The 21,224-nt window shown below is 32.4% G+C and overlaps 3 pseudogenes; all 3 read right to left on the reverse strand.

Annotated features, from left to right (window-relative positions):
- Positions 1-2,016: 2,016 nt before the first annotated feature.
- Positions 2,017-5,507, reverse strand: LOC114389552 (annotated as a pseudogene).
- A 5,927-nt stretch (positions 5,508-11,434) lies between these two features.
- LOC114390019 lies at positions 11,435-13,382 on the reverse strand (annotated as a pseudogene).
- Positions 13,383-15,099: 1,717 nt separating this feature from the next.
- LOC114389553 lies at positions 15,100-18,353 on the reverse strand (annotated as a pseudogene).
- Positions 18,354-21,224: the final 2,871 nt, after the last annotated feature.

Below are 21,224 nucleotides of genomic sequence, written 5' to 3' on the forward strand. Positions count from 1 at the left end.
AGGAAAAGAATCTAATTTAGAGACTATTTAGATTAAAAAATCTATATAAAAAAGATTATTTTGTTCCAATTTAGTTATTTAATTTTGATTTATTTTTTAATTCATAAAATAATATTCTTCTTATATGTAAAAAAAGACTAATTTTCATTGTTATTAATTGAAAAGATTGTTGTGTCGTTTATTTCTAATCGTATTTTAACCTGAATATTATTTTCTTTTTCATTAAAAGTTAATTAGTGAGATATAAAGAAGTGTAAATTGCTTGTTTAACTTGGTCTATCATAATTATTGAGATCATAATTTTTTCTTTAATAAGTCTTGGTCCAAATTTCTCCATGTATTAAAAAGTAAATTAGAAGATCTACAAATTAAGAAGTGTGGCATGTTTTTTAAATTATAAAATTATGGTCCTAGCTATTTATTGTTAGACCACAAGTCTTCATATATTAAAGTTTTTGTCTAAATTTCATTTACTTATGTTTATGTGGTGATAGTTTAAGAATAGTGATAGAAGAGAAAAATAAATATACAATTTATTGAAATATTTAACTCCCTTGTGCGAATTAGTCAAACTCCCTTGTCACTAGGTCCATCTAGTGATTAAAAATATAATCAAACAATTCAATAAAACACAAGACTAATTGTCGCTATTGTAATTCAATAATTGTATTATATTTTTTATGTTAATAAATTTTTAAAAAAAGATTGGTGTTTTTAGTAGAATGAAAGCAATTAATACATTGATTTCAATGCATTAATTGAATTCTGATTTGACTTTTAATTAGAAAACTGCATATAAATGTTTTTAAAACTATTGTGTGGTTTCCCTGGAAAAAAAACTATTGTATGGTTCTATTATAATTGACTGAATTTGAGTTTGAAAAGATTTTTTTTATGAAATTAAAATTAAAGATAAAAAATATAAAAGTTTAATTGCATTCTTTATTCTTCAGGTACAGTAATTGTGCGATTTTGGTCTATTGTAAGTTCGGAGAATTGGATTGGATCCACTAGGCATTGCAATTTCAATCCCTCCATCCATCTTTCTTTGAATATTTAACAGATATTTACTGGCATGACACTAGATGAAAGGTAGATAATATGACAACTACCATGTTGCCTAACACATACTGAACTAAACTTTTGATCCCTTAGAATATTGCAGTTATAAGGAAGCAGAAGTGAATAAGCCACATCTAAGGGACCAAATTAAACTTACAAAATTATAATACCTGATTTACGTAATGCATGGAGATCAAAAGTGAAATTGAACTAAATATAAATTATGAGAGCATTCTAAATCTGTCTTCATTGTCTGAGGAGCAAAAGGACTTGACAAGTGTTTTGTATTTTTTTTTTTTTGTACATGCATATATAGTGTATATGCTATTCTTTTTTTCTATTTTTTTTCCCTACATTTATGATCTCGGAACTGAAACAGTGAGAGAAACCGATGTGAAAATAGATAGGGTGGATGAAGAACTAGACATCGGCCAGTGGAAGAAAATGAACAGATGGAAAACCATCTTTTTGGGTATTTCCCTATTTCTTTAATAAAGATGCCAGCTCTCTCTCTCTAATACACACACACTGGTGATACAGGTGTGATGGAAACCCTATATCTGATAGCTTGAAACTTTATTTTGTATGAGGGAATTCAATACAACTAGTGACCCTTGTATAAAACGATAGGAACTATTATGAATAAAAAAGTAATATTTCATGATTTTTAAAATTTAATCAATCATGATTTGTCAAATGAACTTGTTAATGAGTATTATAGAATAAATGCATCAATACTCAGGAAATGGGAATGTGGAATGTATCAGAGTAAGGAAAAGCGAGAGAAGGAAGATGTGGAAGAGCTTAGAAACTGAGAATCCTATGCAAGCTCCAACTTTCTACACTAATTAAATTCATTCAGGCAAATTCTTAGTTACATGTTGTGTAAAACAATCTTCTTAAATCCAATCACCGAGTGTGTCATTTCAGTTATTTTAATGCTAATCATTGTTAGTGCACAGATAGTAGAAGACAATAATGCGTCATAAATACAAAACAGAATTTGATACTCAAGTCTCAAGCTCGTCTAGTTCTCTTAACATTAAGAACATTTAATACCAATGAAAGCAAAACAGACAGAACACCACAGATGAACAGGTACATAGTATGGTAAACCTTTTCACATTTTTAATGGCTAGACTAACACGTTGTAATGTCTCACTTCTTAACAGTTAACAGGTAAACTCATAATTTCCCAAGTAACCTTCTTACCTTCAAAACTATCATCACATAAATCAGATCTCTCAAGTGGTCAAGATAATGAAAATAAGCACGCCTCCAAGTTCTGTTGAAGAAAACAACACTGCAAAAACCCCAAAATCCTGCTGCAAATCCAACTCCCATACCGATATAAAACTCTGATGTTCCAAAGAAATTACCATCACCGTGTCCAACAGAAGCACTCTCCCTCAACCATTCCTTGTTTGTGCAATTTTTTGTTACAGGAGGACCACAAAGCTCAGGATTTCCAGTGTAGCTAAGTTCTTCAAAGCTCTGAAGTTGGGTGCTCGTGGGAATTCTGCCTGATAAGTTGTTGTATGATAGATTCAGGAAACTGAGGAAGGACAAATCAGATAAGCTTTGAGGGATTTGACCTGAAATGTTGTTTAGTGAGAGATCAAGGGATTCTAACAATTTCATTTTTCCCATGTCATTTGGTATCTCTCCAGACAGATGATTTCTAGACAAGTTCAAAAACCGCAAAGCAGATAGCTTGGAAATTTCAGATGGAATTGCTCCAGACAGCTTATTACTTGAAAGATCAATCATTCTCACCAATATCAGATTGTCTTTGTACTCTAACTCATCTTTTTTGGGAACTAAGGCAAGAGTTTCCTTGTAGTGGTTATAACTGAAGTCAGAGCCATATGAATAACTTGAAGGGTTTGCAAAGAAGTCATCTTCACCAGCCATTGTTTTCATGTCATCCAAACAATTTGGAATGGATCCTGACAGGCTTTTATTGCCAAGATCCAGCACTATAAGGGAAGAAAGTTGACACATATTTTGAGTAATGCTGCCATTGAAATTGTTGGATCTTAGACGAAGAACCATTAGATATTGTGATGGGTCTTAATGCACAGAAATAGTGATAAAATGGATATAACAGTGTAATATAAGTAATGAAACTGCAATGGTATTGCTGTGAGATACACAATTGCAGGAAGATAAGAGCAGAAAGAAAGAAAGAATAACAAACTGGTAGTAACAACCAATTCCCAAGCACGCAGTGCTCCCAAATCACCTAGAGGTGACCCCACCAAGTCCTAACTGAATTCCCTCTTCCTTATTCCCTTCCAGCAATAGCTATCTATAGTCACTCTCATGCGTTCACAGCCACGTCATCATCATTCATTCCTTTTGTCTTTTTCCTAGGATAAACTCTCCACACCCTTGGCCTAGGCCCCACTTCACTAATCACATTTCTATCATATTGCATTTCCCACATCCAATCTGGTATTGTGTCAGAAAGTTGGTTATTTCCCATGTCTATGAATTTCATTGTAGAGCAATTTTGCAGTGTTGAAGGAATATATCCTGAGAAGCGGTTGTCGTCTAACAGCAAAGACTCAAGTTGAGACAGATACCCCATGGAGTTTGGAATTTCACCAGACAAATTGTTACTGCCCAAGTTCACATGCACCAAAGCTTGCCAATGCACCCAACAGTGACCAAGATCATCAGACAAGACATTATTTGAAAAATCAAGCACACTTAACTTATTAGTAGCATTTGGCTTTCCACATAAAAAGGGAGAAATTGTTCCGGAAATTGAGTTATTGGCAACATTCAGCACTTCAACATTTGCAGACACACTTGGCAATCTACCCTTGAACAAATTAGAACTCAAATTTATGACGCTGGAATTTAGAAAGATGTTAGATAGGTCTCCACTTAACAGATTGTTTGACAGATCCAGGAATTCAATTTGCAAAGTCCAATTCCAAAACCAACTTGGAACCAAGTCTGCAATACCTGCCTTAGACATTGTCAAAACCTTCACAGAACTTTGCCTTTTTAGCCATTCTGGAAACTTAGGACCTATTCCAAAGGAGCTCAGTAAAACATATTCAAGCTGAAAAGGAGGAGCCCATCCAGAGTTTACACTGAGGAACAAGTTTGTCCAAGACAAACGTAGTTCCTTTAATGTAAAAAGTTTTACAAAATTTGACTCTATTATAGATCCTTCTAACAAATTAGATGAAAGGTCTAACGTCACTAAATTTGAGAGAGTTCCAAGAGTTACAGGCACATCACCAGTCAAAGAATTAGCTCCAAGATTTAATACCTGCAGGTTTTTGAGGAACTCAAAACTCTTAGGAATGGTTCCATTCAGTCGGTTGTGAGCAAGGTTTAAAGTTCTCAAGGATGACAAGTTTGCAAATGGTGAGGGAATTGGACAAGTAAAGGTATTATTACTGAGATCTAGAACTTCAAGATGCTTTAGCTGGCCTAATGAATCTGGAAGTGGCCCACTGAGTTGATTGTTCTGCAGGTCTAGGTTTTTTATGTTCTGTAGGCTTGATATTATTTGTGGAATTTCACCCTGTAAAAGGTTACTGTGTAAATCAAGTTGGACAAGAGTTTTGCTGAGATTAAATAGCCATGAAGGGATTTGCTGATTGAGATTGTTATTTGAAAGATCAAGGACTTGGAGATGTGTGAAGTTGGTTTTTCCTTTTGGTGGTCCTAAGTTATCAATTTGGCAGCTCTCCAAGTGTAGTTCTGAAAGAGATGGAAGTGCACTCAGTACTTGAAGCCAGTTACCTTGTTTATGAAGGTCTGAACCACTCAAATCAAGGTACTCCAAGGAAGATAGCCTTGATATCCAATTAAGGTTATCTATCTGAAGAGCATAATTGTATCCAAGATTAAGGTGCTAGGTTTGAGAGGTTTCCTAGTTGATGAGGGATTAATCCCATGAACCCACTTAAGCTAAGGTCCAAGTATCTTAGACTCTCCAATGAGCCTAGGAAGCTTGGTGTTGGAGTAAGAACAAAATAATTTGAACTCAAGTCCAAATGATTCAAATATTTTAGTCCAAGCAAAGAAGGACTAATCTCTCCACTCAACTCCCAATAGGGAGAGCCCACAGGTGTGTCAAGATTGATTTCCATGACTTGACCAGTGTTGTTGCAGTGAACCCCTGGCCATGTACAGCAATCCGACATGATGAAAGCCTGTTTGAAGGGTCTGCTAGTCCATGCTTGAAGCTGAGGAGTGCATTCCTTTCCATCTCACTGCAAGTCATATTGAGCCTTGCTGCCTTGCTTGCACTGAAGTGGAGAGTTGTTGCAGTGGACAATATCAAGAGAAGAACATGAGTTGCAAATAGCACTGCCATGAAGAAGAAGGAAGACGAAAAAGGTTGAATCCACAATTTTCTGGTTCACGGTTGCTATTTACTACTAACAATGCCTATGTAGGATATATACCGTAGAAGGGTTAGCATTTAAAATTTTACTCCACTAATGGTGGTGGTTGCAAAATGCACACATATGTAGAAGTATATATGTCAACAACGAGACATTTAGGATTAAAAGTGTCTAACCACACCACCATTATTTTGCACTAGTTTATTTTATTTTGATTTAATTACTCTTTTAGTCCTTATAGTTGTGATAATTTTTTTTAGTCCCTATAATTTAAGATATTCATTTTGGTTCCTATATTTATATTTTTTTTACCTTTTTGTCCTCGCGGGGAAGATTCAACTCACACATAAACATGAAGAAAATTAATAAAAATAGGGAAGCAAGCTCAGGTACAACTGAAGTGTAATGGAGGTATGAGACAAAGCCACTACACATTCCATTATTCTTGAGTCTGCCACCGACCTCTGAAAGCTTAGCATTTGCCAATTGCCATGATGCAATCTCCTTCTTTACTGTGTCTCATCAAGTTGGAGTGGTATCACAGCATTGAACTAAGTTGATCGTTCCAATGGGATGATGGTTTTGATTGCTGCAGATAAAGTGTGTGATTGTGAGTTTCTGGTTCCATGAGTAACAGAGGTGTGGTAGTTTGTGCCTTCATGGTTGGGATGATGTTGCAGGTGCCGGTTTGTTGTTGAGAGAAAAGATAATCAGCCATGTCTCGTGTGTGCATAGGAGAGTGTCTTTGCCCTCTCCATAACATTAGTTTCAACATATGACTTTAGTCGAAACTTGATGGTGAGAATCAAAGAGTAAAAAAAATAATTCAACCGGACTAAAATAGAATGATTTAAACTATAAGAACTAAAAAGAAATATTGTCGTAACTTTAAGGGTCAAAAGGATAATTAAACCTTTTTTTTTTTTTTGTAAAAACAGGTTTGGAATTTGCAACTTTGAATTCTATCTAATTAAGCTCTCAATCTTCCGTTTTTACAACTCTATTTGGGTAGAAAGAGAAAAAATCTGAGCCTAACTCAACTCTAAAAGCTAGCTCAGGTGAGGGTTGCCCTCACCTTATAAATTCTATCTTGAGACTATCTCTAATCAATATGGGACTTGGATTTTTATTTTTTTTAATTCACCCCTCACGTCTAGCACTCTTTCGGCATGATGCGTAATTCTTTTGAATGGATCTAGGATACATTCTGATACCAAGAAGAAATCTAGGCCTAACGGAAAAAAACCAAATTTGAAGATACAACATTTGATACTATAACTGTTTGGTGTTTTGAAAATCTCACTCACATATTTCCAAATGTTACCGAAGACTTTGATTCAGTGGTTATTACGAATTCCTTCCTAGCCTTTATTACCAAGTCAGGGAATTTGCATTGTTGTGCATGATGGCTGCCACAAGGACCCTTGTACCAACCCATTAGTGCAAGTGGTTTTTTTCTTAGGAGAATTGAGAAACAAATGATGTGTTTTATAAAAGGAATTCTTTTGCTTTGAATTTTGAACTTATAATGTTTTTTGTTTCCCTCACAGAACAAGTGATGAAACTCTTGACGCCATACGTACGCCTACTTTGATGCTCTTTTTTTCACACCACTTTTATCTTAATGGTATCTCAAGTTAATTAGAATGTACGTATAATAAAATAATGAGAATGGCAACTACTAGTAGTACTTAATTAGAAAAAAAACTATCAAAACTAAAACGAAAATAACTTTGATGATGTTAATACATGAGTTTAATTTAGATAGACAGTGTAAAAATTTAAATTGTTAATTAATTAGATATCACCTAATGATTTGTAAAACAATTACTAAAAAAAGTTATAGGAGAATATATATAGTTAATTGCAATTCTAAGTGTATTTAAATCAAATTCTTAATTAACATATCCTTATTGTGATTTTTTGTATATTTTTTATTTATTGAGACAGTGGAATGAGACCGCACTATAATTTTCATCACGGGTGTGGTTGTCAAATATAATAGGGATGGTTAGTGAGGAATTTTGGAATGTTAGTTGGTTTTCGACTATAGCCTCTTGTTCAGTGTTAACATTTTCATTAGAGTTAAGTTGCTTTTAGGGAAGAACAAATGTCTTGAAATTCCCTCTTCTCCAGAAGCAGTTTTATTGTGTCTTTATCGAAGCCATCTTCTCCAGAGACTTAACTTTTAACTTTGAAGATAGGAAGTCAAACATTGTTTCACTTTATTTGGTTTTTTTGCTTGGACAAATATGAAAAATACACTCAGGATCAGGTCCTGTTCACAAGAAGGAAGTCTACTATCCCACACATGTACTGCTTAATTATTTAAGGGGCTTAAATATATTTTTTATTTTTAATAAATATCTGATTATATATATATATTTTTAATAAATTTTTAATTTATGATAAATTTTTAATAAAATGATAATTTTATTTTTTATATTAAACACTTATTTTTAGTCCCTAATAAATTATTTTTTTTGCTTCATTATAAATATTTTTCATTTATTATTATTACATATTAAAATAAAATTTACTAGAAAGTAAACAATTTTTTTTAATTTATCATAGACTAAAATAAAAAATCAAAGATTAAAAATAAAAATATTAATTTATAAGAAATTCAATATAAAATAAAAATTTATTAAAAAACAAAAACAAAAATTAACTATTTATTAAGGATAAAAACATATTTAATTTCATTTTGTGTTTGAAAGTGTTTTGGTGTATTAGTGTTATGTTTTTTTTTTATATTTTTTATAGTTATTTGTTTTCAAATTTGATGACAACATTGTCATTGGGTCTTTCTACCCTTCACACCAGCAAATTGGACACTAAAGAGACTCGGTCAGAAACAAATAACTACTAGGGGTATAATAACACGAGAGAATTTAACACTTTTGGAATAGGAAAATGTACTTTTTTTTAAGAAAATAAAATTATGTTTTTAATCCATGATTTATATTGGACTTTTTATTTGATCTTTTGACAATTTTTTTCTTCAACGAAAATCTCTAATATTTGAAATCTTTTGCTTTAAATCTCTATCATTAGTTAAATAATAATGTATCGGTTAAATATTCGGTAGATTGTTGCAGTGGTCTCACACAAGCCATGAAGACCAACAAGAAGTGTGTCTGCCTTATTCTCAAAGACAGGGATGATCCTGACCTTGGCTTGAAGATTAACATGACAATTGCTGTTGGTCTCCCTTCTCTTTGCAAAACTCCTGATAATCTCTCACAGTGCTCTGGTATGTTCAATTTCAAATTAAGTCTTCCTTTTTTCTTGAAGAACACTACACTACAGTGTTATGTTTCCATTTCCTATGCAATGAGTCTTGTTAGTGGCCATATAACAACTAATGTTTTTATCTTTCATTGTCTGATGATAACATGTTTTTAATAGGAAAAAAAAAAGAGTCTTTATTTCTATTTTCAAAAACTATTTTTAGTTTTCAAGATACAACTAAACAAGGTTCTTGATAGCAACAACAACATTACGGAAGAACCAGAGGTAGCAGCTAATAGCAGACCAGCAAGGAACCATAACAGACCCACTCACCTCAGGGATTACGTTTAGCCGCGACAGCATTAGTGCACTGCAGTTAGTTAGGGGACAGAGATAGTGCTTTTCCCAAATTCTGTTATCCTCAAATTCTGTTATAACAGAGTTTATTATTATCTGCTAGAAAACAATAAGCAGTGTAAGCCTATAAATATCAAGAGAAAAGGAATGAAAAAGCACAGAACAGAATTTGAATTTGCCTATCTTCTCTTTATTTCCTTCGTTTTGCTCTTAGCAGATAGCAGAAAGTATGTCATAGTTTAAAAATATTTTATTTTATTTTGTAGCATTTTATGTTGTGTGGTCGTCTTCCATCAACATGCCATCGTACACGCTTCTTCAAAGTTGATTGTCTGTTACAAAATACCATAAGGGGGCTATATTGCTGAGATGTTTTGTGCTAATGCCACCTATCTTTGGTGGGTTCCATTGGAAGATTGCAATAGCTCATCATCCAACATGCATTTCGCATTCAATGTGAAATTGGACTACTCTTAATGGATAGAGATAGTGCTTTTCCCAAATTCTGTTATAACAGAGTTTGTTATTATCTGCTAGAAAACAATAAGCAGTGTAAGCCTATAAATGTCAAGAGAAAAGGAATGAAAAAGCACCGAACAGAATTTGAATTTGCTTATCTTCTCTTTATTTCCTTCGTTTTGCTCTTAGCAGATAGCCTCTGCTATCAGTTCTTCAGACTGTTTGGCGGAGAATGATGTGAGACACAGAATGTGAAATTGAGAGGGAACTTGAATAAGATTAAAACAGAAGAAGCTGAGAAAACATTTTCCCGTTGTTTTTGTTTTTTTGGATTTTAGAACACTTATTTTGGATAGGATTCTCCAAACTTATATATTTTGGATAAGAAATTGATTACTAAGTAGTCTAAAATTATTTTATAAAACAGTTTCTTAACTGAGAATACTCAGGCCCTAAATCTTCCAATTTTAGCATATTTCTAAAAAAATCAGAATATTTGTGGTCTAAGTTTTATCATTATCAAGCCTTTCATTTTCCATAAAGAACAAAAGAGTGTTACATTCCATTTACTATGTAATGAATGGTCAACAAGTCATGTACTTCAAACTTTTCTACTTTTCTCATTCATAACTAGACAATAACACATTTTAAAGGGGAAAAAAAGGGCATCTAAATCTGCCAATTTTACTTTGTTTGTGTATCTGTTATCTCTGAGTTTTCAACTGCGAAAGTTAAAAATATTTGAGGTTTGATTTTTTCTCAAGAAATTCTTGTTTGAAACGATTTGAACAGCACTTCTGCACTTGGATCCTAAATCACCTGAAGCTCAAGCTTTTAATCAAATTGGTCAGAAATCCAATGGTGGTTCTAGCAGTCCTTCGCCCACTACTTCTGGTAGTGATCCTTTCAACAAAATATTTCATTTTTAGAATTTATTTTTGACATTGACATATGAGTTTCAATGGTGTAGTACTAAATTTTGCATTTACTTTTAATGTGTTCTTTTGTGCATTCAGCTGAAGGAAGTTCCCAGAATGGTAGAAACCAGGGGACAGATGAAACGGCCACAGCTAAGAATAGTGCGTCTTATATCGGGAAGAGATTGTTAGAAAGTTTGGTTGCAGTTGCAGGGCTTCTAATTTGGCTTTCATGAGCTTAACTCAAATACTACCTATATATTACCATTCTCATATCACGTCGAAACGTAAACCATTGATTAGTTGATAGTGTAAAAATATTTACACTCGAGTGTATTAAATCTCTGACAGACTCACAATAGATATTATTGCAAAACCTTATTGGAGATTTATTTTTGTGAGCATTTTGCCTTTAATCTCATACAACTAAATGCTTGTTACACAAATCTTATTGTTCAGTCCTAAAAGTCTTTTATCTCTAATAAGTAATAACGACTTGTTGTAATAGAAATTAAAATCTTATTATTTTTTTTAAGTACACTTGAGGAAGATTTTGGTATCCCACTTTTCAATTGCTCGGTTCGTTCCCATATTTTCAAATTTTACAAATTTGATTCATTAGTTAACTTGATATCCAATCTTTGATGGAGATGTTTATGAGGCTATATGTGAAAATAGAGTGTTGGCATGGATCTCAACTTTTAATTCCTCAATTTTGTTTGCCATATTTTTAAAATTATGCGATTTTGGAGCAGGAGTGTTGTTTTTCAAATATACCAATACTACTCAGGGATTATGCATGGGAATCTTCTTACATGTATACTACTATGAATTATGTTGTCTGCTTAAAGTTGTAGCAGAAAAATACAGGTAATTTTGAAGAAGGCGAAATGCATTTCAGAAGAGAATAATTGAGATAATGTGGAACATTTACCTTGTAGCATTTCCATTTTGAAAAATAATAAGTTTCTAACATTACAAAATTAACAAACTAATTTTTTTTTTTCTCGTAAAGCCTACAACTCATAATCCGTCAAGCATGATATGGTTTCTTTAGCCAAGTACAAGATAATCTAGATTCTACTTCTATCCTCCCAAGATATTCTAAGAATGAATGAATTAAGTTGAATATGGAAAAAAAAAAAGTATTAAGATGTTATGGTTTGATTATCCCAGTAACTTTTCTCCCATGATTCAACTTGTTGAATTGAGCTTTCCTTTCTCTGTAATGTTGCATACAAAGTTGGAGGATCAAAAGGGACAGGCATGGTGCAAAGGTCGGTATTTGCAGGAACCTTGACCAATGATTCCATCATAAATTTCTTTACTGATCCTTCTGCTCCACAAACCATTGACTGCACACATAGTTCCGTAGCATTAGCACTTATGGAGGGTTTGTATCAGAAGAGTTTAGCATATGAATTAAGGAGATGAAACATGTAGTCGTACACGTAGTCCATCTTTACCTCTTCTTGAATGAATTGAAATCACTCGCCACCTTGCCAATTTGTTGTGTCTGATAAATTTCACAAATAGAAATGAAATGAAACTAGTTAAACATTGAGAAAGTGTTGTTTAATTTATTTATTTCCTCCAAAAAAATTTGCATCAGGAGGTAATTCTTGTTTATTATTTGTATAAGCTCACATTTTAGTATATAGTATATCTGCATATGGATTGTGCAATGATGTAAAGGATGAATCATTGATTTGCATATAACTATTGACCCTGATTAATATTAAGTGATTCACCATTAAATCAAATATTCCGAGGTGAATTCTTTTAGGATTAATTAACTTGGTAAGAATTATATTCTAGCCTTAGTGAAGAAGCAAAACTTCAAGATTACCCTTTGCTTGTGATTATTTCCCCAATCCACAGCAAACTTAATGGATCTGCACTTGTCATCGTCCTTTATGGGCCAATAGTGGTGCACTGGAATCAGTCCTCTTGTGAAAAAATCATAGTATTTAGGTTTTAAAAGTAGAGTGGTAGAGTCATATGACAGAATGTATTTTTGACTGACTGACCAAGCAGAACCTTCTATGTACACCTTATATCTGCACGATCATGATTGAATAGGAACATTTATTTATTGATAAACTGAACATATATATCCAATAACAAAAATATATTATATAATTATAACTGAAGCATGAATGGACAGTTTGAATGTTATACCTATAAGTGCATTGACTAGGCAAGTCTGATTTGTTGAACCCCTCTTGTGATTCTCGGAACCAATCCTGGAAAAAAATTTCCATTTGTCAAGAAGGAAGCTATATATGTGGCTTTATTGTGAGTCATTTAACAGACAAAATATATTGTCCAGAAGTAAAAAATCAGTAATGTTCAATAACAGGTTATTTCCTTTGATTTTGAATGTACTTTTAAGTTGTGTATTAATAAAAGATTAAAAGTTAAAAAAGTGTATAATGTTATATACAATATTGATACTGGCCATTGTGTTGCTTGAATTTGCCTGTTATTTCTAGTTTCTGCACACCAAGTGCTTAAGCCAATTTTATATAATGAAACTTTTGCTTATGAGAAATATTACATACAAAATTAATTTTTTCATATCCAAATAATAAAACTACTTTCAATAAGTGTAATCAAACAAAGCTAATAACAAGTGTGATACCTGGGCAAATAAACGAGCATTCCAATCTTGATTTTCAGAAACATTGCATTTAATGAGGTCTTGTCTGGTTTGAGCAACAGCTGGATTACCTTTCCAGTAAGCATAAGGCTCTCTGTTCAGCCATGGTATCCTCGTAGTGCCTTCTTTCAACCCTCCCAACAAAATATGCCATGGCTTTATATTAATCTCTGCCCTGTGCACCACACATACAATACTTTTTACTTATTTAAAAATTAAGGTGGGTGATTGTCAATTTTCAATTTTCCGTTTTAAAATATAATTTCGAAATACAAACATGTTCAACAAAAATTGCACTAAGTTGATTTTTTGCATCTTTCTGAATTTTTTTTTATCACATTTAACAAACAATTTACTGATTATTGTTTATGTTTTAACCTTTAATGTTTATTTTTTAATTATTTTTATTATGTTTAATTATTTTTTATTTATTTTTTTGTCAACATTTTTTTAATATTACATGATTTTATAATGGAGTGTGATAAGATTAAATATTTAAATTATTTTATCTATTAATTAATTTTTTAAAATCTAAAAATTAAAATAAACTGAAACTAAAAACTCAAAACATAAACTGAGTTTAATTTTTAATGATTTTGAAACTGAACAATAAAAACTACTTCTAGAATTGTGTCCCAAACAATGTAATAAAAATATAATTCTATTGTATATTTGTATAACAAAATCATATTTATGTAAAAAGAATACTTCTAGAATTTTCTAATTTTCTACCCACATGGGTAATGTGAATAGCAATATAAAATCCTACTTAGCCTGCTGCGATACGATAAACAAATTTTGAAAATTTTCACTCATAAATGGACTCCTTTAGATGTCCACACATAGGTCCTTCTAGACTTGAATGACAAATTGAAAGGTACCCAAAAAAAAAGGTTTTGATATAATAATCACATGCTAAAAGGTTAATTTGTGTATTGTGAATTATTGATTTTGTTTATTATATATCCTTTTTCTTTTTTTTTTCTTTCAAAATTTTAATTATTTGACAGTGTGAGCTAGGTTTGTATGATGGCTATGATAATGAGGAATTAAGTTTGGTCACTAGCTACTACTACTAGTCAATGGAGAACCTGTTGCTCCAAACTACCTGCGATACTTTATGTTTGAAAGAAAACAAAAAGATTGCTACTATACTGGGTCCTCATACAGAAACTATCTCCAGAGAATTAGGGAGAATAAAGGAAGAACAAGGTAAGAAAAGGGCAATTTTTATTCATGTCATAGCTTGTTATTTACATAGATATATATAACAATCTTCCTAACAGAATTGTATCAATTTGCTCAAGGAATATTACACGTATCAAAGTTTGTTATGCTTGTCGGAGAGGATAAGACAAACATGACCCAAGCTAGACCTCTACTGCTAAATTGCCCACTGCTGCTATATTGTCCAATTTGCCCCTTTTTGCTTCATACGTAATCACGAAGGTAAGATGGCTTTGTGACCTTTCTCTTAGTCTTTTCTTCTTTTTGCACCTCTGGTTTGTTAATTACTGCTACTCCCTTCAATGTTTCTGTCTTTCTGATGCTTGCTTCTGGTTCCTTATCCCTGTTATCTGCTTCTGATATCCTATCACTATCTCATGCTGAAAATTACGTATGATGTTTTTATATCATAACACAACATTATTTTTCGTATAAGAATAAGAATCTTACTAACAACTACTCTTATAGCATTAATTAAGAAATTCAAATGAAAAATATAGTGAACAATAAAATTACACCTATTATTTGCCCTTTTTATAGTTAGGGTAATTTAGAATATTACTCCAACAATTTTGTTGGTTCTCAAGCATCATTGGTTATCTATGGATATCTCATCAAAGTTCTTGGCCTGGCCGGCTTGGAGAGTCAAGTCTTGTATGCAGCCACGAGTCACGACTTTAATTAACACGAAAGAACTAATTATTCACTTCAATGGTTAGTGACTAAAATTAAATATAAGTTTTTTTCCTATTAAACCACGTTTTCTTGAACCACTAGTCCCCCATTTTTGGAAACAAGAATGTGATACACAGAATTGAACAACTAGTTGATCTTAACTACAAATATGCTCAATATGCAAATATGTACATCCCAAAACAGAATTTAAATAAGACTCTCAAATTTGAAAAAAAAAAAAGAAAGAAAGAAAGAAAGAAGATAGCAATGACTACAATGCAAATTGAACAACCTGGCAATACAATGATACAACATCGGTTGTAAGCAACACTAAACAGTGATACTATACGAGGAAAAAGATTGAAGTTTGAACCACACATGATCAAGGAAATGAAAATAGGCATGCCGCCATGATCTACAAATCAGCAAAGGAGCAATCACTATCCAAAGTCCCACAACAAATCCAATTGTCGCACTAACAAAAAACCAATTCACTCCATGCCCATGACTTCCTTCATAACTATGAGTTTTCCCATTGGAGCTGCAGTTTATGGGCAGTGGTGGACCACATAGATTGTTGCCAATAAAGCTGGAGGCATCAAAGGTTTGCAATTGTGTTCCTGTTGGAATTTTTCCCTTCAAATGATTATAAGACACGTCTAGCATGCTCAAAAAGCTCAAATTAGAAATGGTTGGAGGGATTTCACCAGAAATTTGATTCCTCGAAAAATCAATGGTTTGTAACGATCCCATATTACCAATACCTTCTGGAATAGGACCAATCAATTGGTTGTGGGACAAGTTCAAAAAGTTCAATCCATTTAGATCTGTGATTTCTCTAGGAATTTCTCCTAATAATTTGTTACTTGACAGATCAATACTTGTTACCAAACCCAGAATGTTTCCATACTCATCTCCTCTTCCTTTTAGCCATAGTAGCACACTAACTATACCTGATACCGAAGAGTATTCTGTATTATTTGGTGCATGAGAATAGATACGGGGATATGTACTCCGGTTCACTAGTGTCATGGCATTCAAGTTACTGAAACAGCTGGGTACATTGCCAGACAAACTATTTTTTGCAAGGTCTAAAACCTGAAGAAGACTCATCTGACATATTTCATTTGGAATGTGACCGGAAAAACTGTTTGATCGAAGGCGGAGGATTTTCATATTTGGGAGCTTTTCTCCAACCCATGTTGGAATACTTCCTGAAAGATTATTTTCTCCAAGATCCAAGGATATCAATTGGCTAGTCTTCTTCAAACTGGTAGGAAATATTCCCGAGAGCAAGTTGTTACGAATTTCTAATGACTTCAGCTCAGCCAAGGAACCCATGGATGGGGGGAAGTTCCCAACAAAATGGTTGCTTTGTAAATTCACTTCCACTAGAAATGGCCAATTAATCCAACAATCAGGTATTTCTCCTGACAGATTATTTGATGCAAGATTGAGAAATTCTAATTGCATTGGCTTGTCCTGATTGTTACATAAAAAATCTTGCATGGATTCAGAGAATGAATTGGTTGAAAGGTCTAAGTCATACACATCATTTGAAAGATAGGGTAATTTACCACATAAGTGATTTGTGCTTAGATCAACAGTTTGGATAGATCTTGGATTTTTTATTGTAGTCACAAGCTCACCATGGATATGATTATGAGAGAGGTTTAAATACAAAACCTGAGAATGTGCTTCCCAGAACCAAGTGGGAATAGAATCTAAAATCCCCGTGTTAGACAGTCCAACATATCGAAGTTTGTTTTGTGACTGAATCCACGATGGAAAGTTGGGACCTATCTGCCATGATGTCACATCCAAATAGATAAGTTGAAAATTAGGAATCCAATGAGGACCTACTTTTAAAGTGAAATTGTTCCCTGATGCATCAAACGCCTTCAAACTTGTAAGATTTGCAAGATCATCTTCGTTGACAACTCCTTGAAAATTATTGTCATTAATAAAAAGCGATGACAATTTAGAGAGTGATCCAAGACTTTCAAATAGATTTCCACTGAATTTATTAATAGAGAGATCGAGATATGTTAAATCTATCTCCCTTAAGTTGCGGAGATTACCCAAAAAAGTCGGAATTGTTCCTTCAAGTTGATTATATGACAAATCAAGTTCAACGAGAGAAGTCAAATTTCCCAGGGCATCAGAAATAGTCCCATGCAAGTTGTTGTCCCCTAGGTTGAGGAGCTTGAGACGATGAAGACCGTATAAGCAATCAGGTATAGAAGATGAGAATGAATTTCCAGACAAGTCAAGATTTTGAAGAAGTGTGAGGTTTCGAATACCACCAGGAATGGGACCTTGGATTTCATTATCCAGTAATTGAAGAGAAACTAGTTTCTTCAATTTGAATATCCAATTGGGGACAAAAGAAATGGCAGGGGAATAACGAGTACGGGAAAGATGGAGAGTTTGCAGAGATGAGAAGTTGAGCAAGGATGGTTCATTATAGTGAGGGAGTGTGCATCCTGACAAAGATAGGTGGGTCAAAGAAGGAAGAGATTGGAGAGTGTGTAGCCAATGAAATGCTTTGGATAGGTTTGCATAACTCAAATGAAGATATTCAAGCTTCCACATACTTGATACCCATTCTACATTTTCAGCTAACAGAGGTTCGACAGCAAAATAACCTCCAAGGCCAAGATAGAGCAAATTGGAGAGATTCCCAATCTGAGATGGAATCTTCCCCATGAATCCAGTAAGAGAGAGGTCGAGGTGAGTCAAGGAGGTCATTGCACAAAGGAAAGAAGGAATTGCCATACCTTTTCCAAGTAAATAATTGCCGCTCAAGTCAAGATATTGAAAGGAAAGAGGGTACTGTTCCGTTGGCAACATATCTCATGTCAAGATACACCAAATTTGAGAGATTCCCAATCTGAGGAGGAATCTTCCCACGGAATCCAGTATACGAGAGGTCGAGGTGAGTCAAGGAAGTCATTGTCCCAAGGAAAGAAGGAATTGACATACCTTCTAATGCTTTAAATCAGCCAAACAAGGACTTATCTCTCCACCAAACTGGAATCCCCTATAAGCTTCCCAATCAAAGTAGCCATCATTGAAAGCAGAAGATGAAGTGTTGAGGTGAAGCTGAAGAAGATGGGAAGTGACGTTGTGGCAGAGGACTCCATACCAGTGGCAACAGTTGGTATAATTATGATTCCAAGACCAAAGCCTATTCGAAGGATCATTGAGATTATTCTTAAACTTCAAAAGTGTCTCACGCTCACTTGGGATGCACACACTCTCTCTGCATGGTAAGCTCAACAACCAAAGCTGGACAAAGACAAGAATATAAATGGAGGAGGAATTCATGATCACACAAGAATATATAGAAAACAAGTGTAGTTGTTGGTTCTGCATATAAATCATCAAACTTCTATTATTTATACTGCTGCCCTGCCTGTTTTTCTCTTCACTTTCATTATTTTTTACCTTTTTTATTATTATTCCAAATACTAAAATATTCTTCCATTCTTTTTTTACGCTGGCCTCTTTAAATTATCGATTTAATTATCCAATTCTCCCGAATTAATTCTTAGAATACGAAAAAAAAATCAGTATCATATTTTATATGATTTACAAGTTATCAACTTAAATAAGAGGAGAAACATATTTTATATTTTTTACAAGTTATCAACTTAAATGTTTCTTGTGCCAAATACTAAAACAAGAAACATTTTTTATTTTAGTTTACTGTATAGAATTGCTTAAATCAATTAAATTTTTATTTTAAAAAAATATTAATGATTTTTTTAAAAAACTTTAAGTAATTTACATCAAAGGTAATTAAATTTGGCTTAATTAGTCTTCAAATTTTAACTATTATTCAAATCAATCCTTTTGTTAAACCTGTACGTGTTAAGTAAACAACAAAAAGTCTTGCCTTATAAAATTCAAACATTCTATTGCGTGCGGTTTGAACCCATAATTAATTTTAAACTATCAAATTTTAATTATTCAAAATAAAAGAAATGAAAACAAAATTGTCTCCTAGACAAACCGCTGGCCACTCCACCAAATCCATATCAAGGTCCCCACTTTTCCAACTTGAACCATAGACTACTCCATCAAGTCCATGTGAAGGTCCTCCATTTTTTCATTTTGAACCTTAGGACACTCCACAAAGTCCACCCATATTAAGGTCTCTACCTTCTTCAACTTCTGCAACGCATATATAGAAAACAACTTAATTGTATAAGTGCTTCTTGCTTCTGCATATAAATCATAAAACTTCTATTATTTATACTGCTGCAAGTGTCTTTCTTTTCTTTTTTCTTTTTTTTTATGATGTTTCCTTTTTCTAATTATTGACTTTATCATCCAATTCTCCGGAGTTAATTCTTAGAATAGGAAATAATTTTGAATTTACTTTATCTATCTCCCTTTTTAAAATTCCTATATACACAATTTTGTATTGAAATTAACTATTATTTAATCAATCCTTTCGTTATACTTTTGTTAATTAAACAATAAAAGTCCAACATTTTATTAAAAAAATTCAAGTCTTCTATTTCATGGACTCTATCAAGTCTTTTATTAAAAGTCCAACTTTTGTTAATTCAAGTCTTTTACAAAATTTTGTTAATTCAACTTTTGTTAATTATTACAAAATTTGGTATTGAATTTAACTATTACTTAATTCAAGTCTTTTATTAAAAGTCCAACTTTTGTTAATTTAACTATTATTTTGTTAATTAAACCATAGCCGATTCCATCAAGTCCATGTCAAGGTCCTCTATTTTTTCATCTTGAACCTTTGGACACTCCACAAAATCCAGCCATGTTATGATCTCTGGCTTCAACTTGAACCATAGCCTGGGCCACAAACAATATATTAATGATAAATACATCAATTATAGGAAAAGGGTCTAATTTAAAGACTATTTCAGTTAAAAAAATTTATATAAAAATAGATTATTTCGTTCATATCTTGCTATTTAATTTTGATCAATTTTTTAATTCACAAAATAATATTCTTTTTATATATGAAAAAAGACTAGATTTAATCATCATTAATTGGAATGGTTGTTGTGTGATCTATTTCTAATTGTATTCGAACATGAATATTATTTTCTTTATCATATAAAAATTAATTAGTGATATAAAAAGAAGTGTGAAAAAGAATATTAACTTTTTTTCTAAAAAAAATTAGTAGCATATTTTGTATTTTTTTACATGTCATCAACTTAAATAATAGGAGAAACATAATTTTAATTTCCATTTTAATTGCCAAATTTAAGCAATCATAAAATTACTCATGTTCAATATAATATTCTAAAAAAAAATATACATACGATAACTTAAATAATCTACTAAGAAATATGATTTATTCTTGTGCAGATCGAATACTAAAATAAGAAAAAAAAATTTAGATCACAATATAGAATTGCTTAAATCAATGAAATTTTATTTTAAGAAAATATTAATCATTTTTTTAATACTTTAAATCAAAGGTAATTAAATTTAGTTTAATTAGTCTTCAAATTTTAACTATTATTTAAATCAATCCTTTCGTTACACCTTTGTTAAGTAAATGATAGCATAGCAAGCAAGGAGGTGCAAGCAGTAACACTCACAAAAATAAAGATCTTTAAGCCATCATTTTTTTTTCCTTTTCTTTTCTATGAACTGTCATTTCTTATCTCTACATGGAATGCCTAGAAGTTGAAAACTGGAGCTTTCTTTAACTATACTGCTTTCCATTTTGGCGAACTGCTTTTCTTTCTCATAATGAACTTTCCACTTCCAATGATGGTTCAACATTAATAATTCTTTATCTATTTTGTCTAAAAATTTCCACTCACTTTTTGTGAGTGGTGTGAATGTCATGCAGACGAATGATGTCCAAGCTCCACTTTTTCCATTCATTGCAAGTTGTAAGCAGAATGTAGAATGTACATATAATAAAATAATGAGAATGGCAACTCTTAGTACGTAGTACTTAATTAGAACAAAAGTATCAAAATTAAAACGAAAATAACTTTGATGCTGTTAATACATGAGTTTAATTTTGATACACAGTGTAAAAATTTAAATTGTTAATTAATTAGAAATCACCTAATGATTTGTAAAACAATTACCAAAAAAAGTTATAGGAGAATATATATAATTAATTGCAATTCTAAGTGTATTTAAATTAAATTCTTAATTAACATATCCTTACTGTGATTTTTTGTATATTTTTTATTTATTGAGACAGTGGAATGAGACCGCACTATAATTTTCATCACGGGTGTG

This window comes from Glycine soja, chromosome 16 (assembly GCF_004193775.1).
Source record: "Glycine soja cultivar W05 chromosome 16, ASM419377v2, whole genome shotgun sequence".
Taxonomy (NCBI): Eukaryota; Viridiplantae; Streptophyta; class Magnoliopsida; order Fabales; family Fabaceae; genus Glycine; species Glycine soja.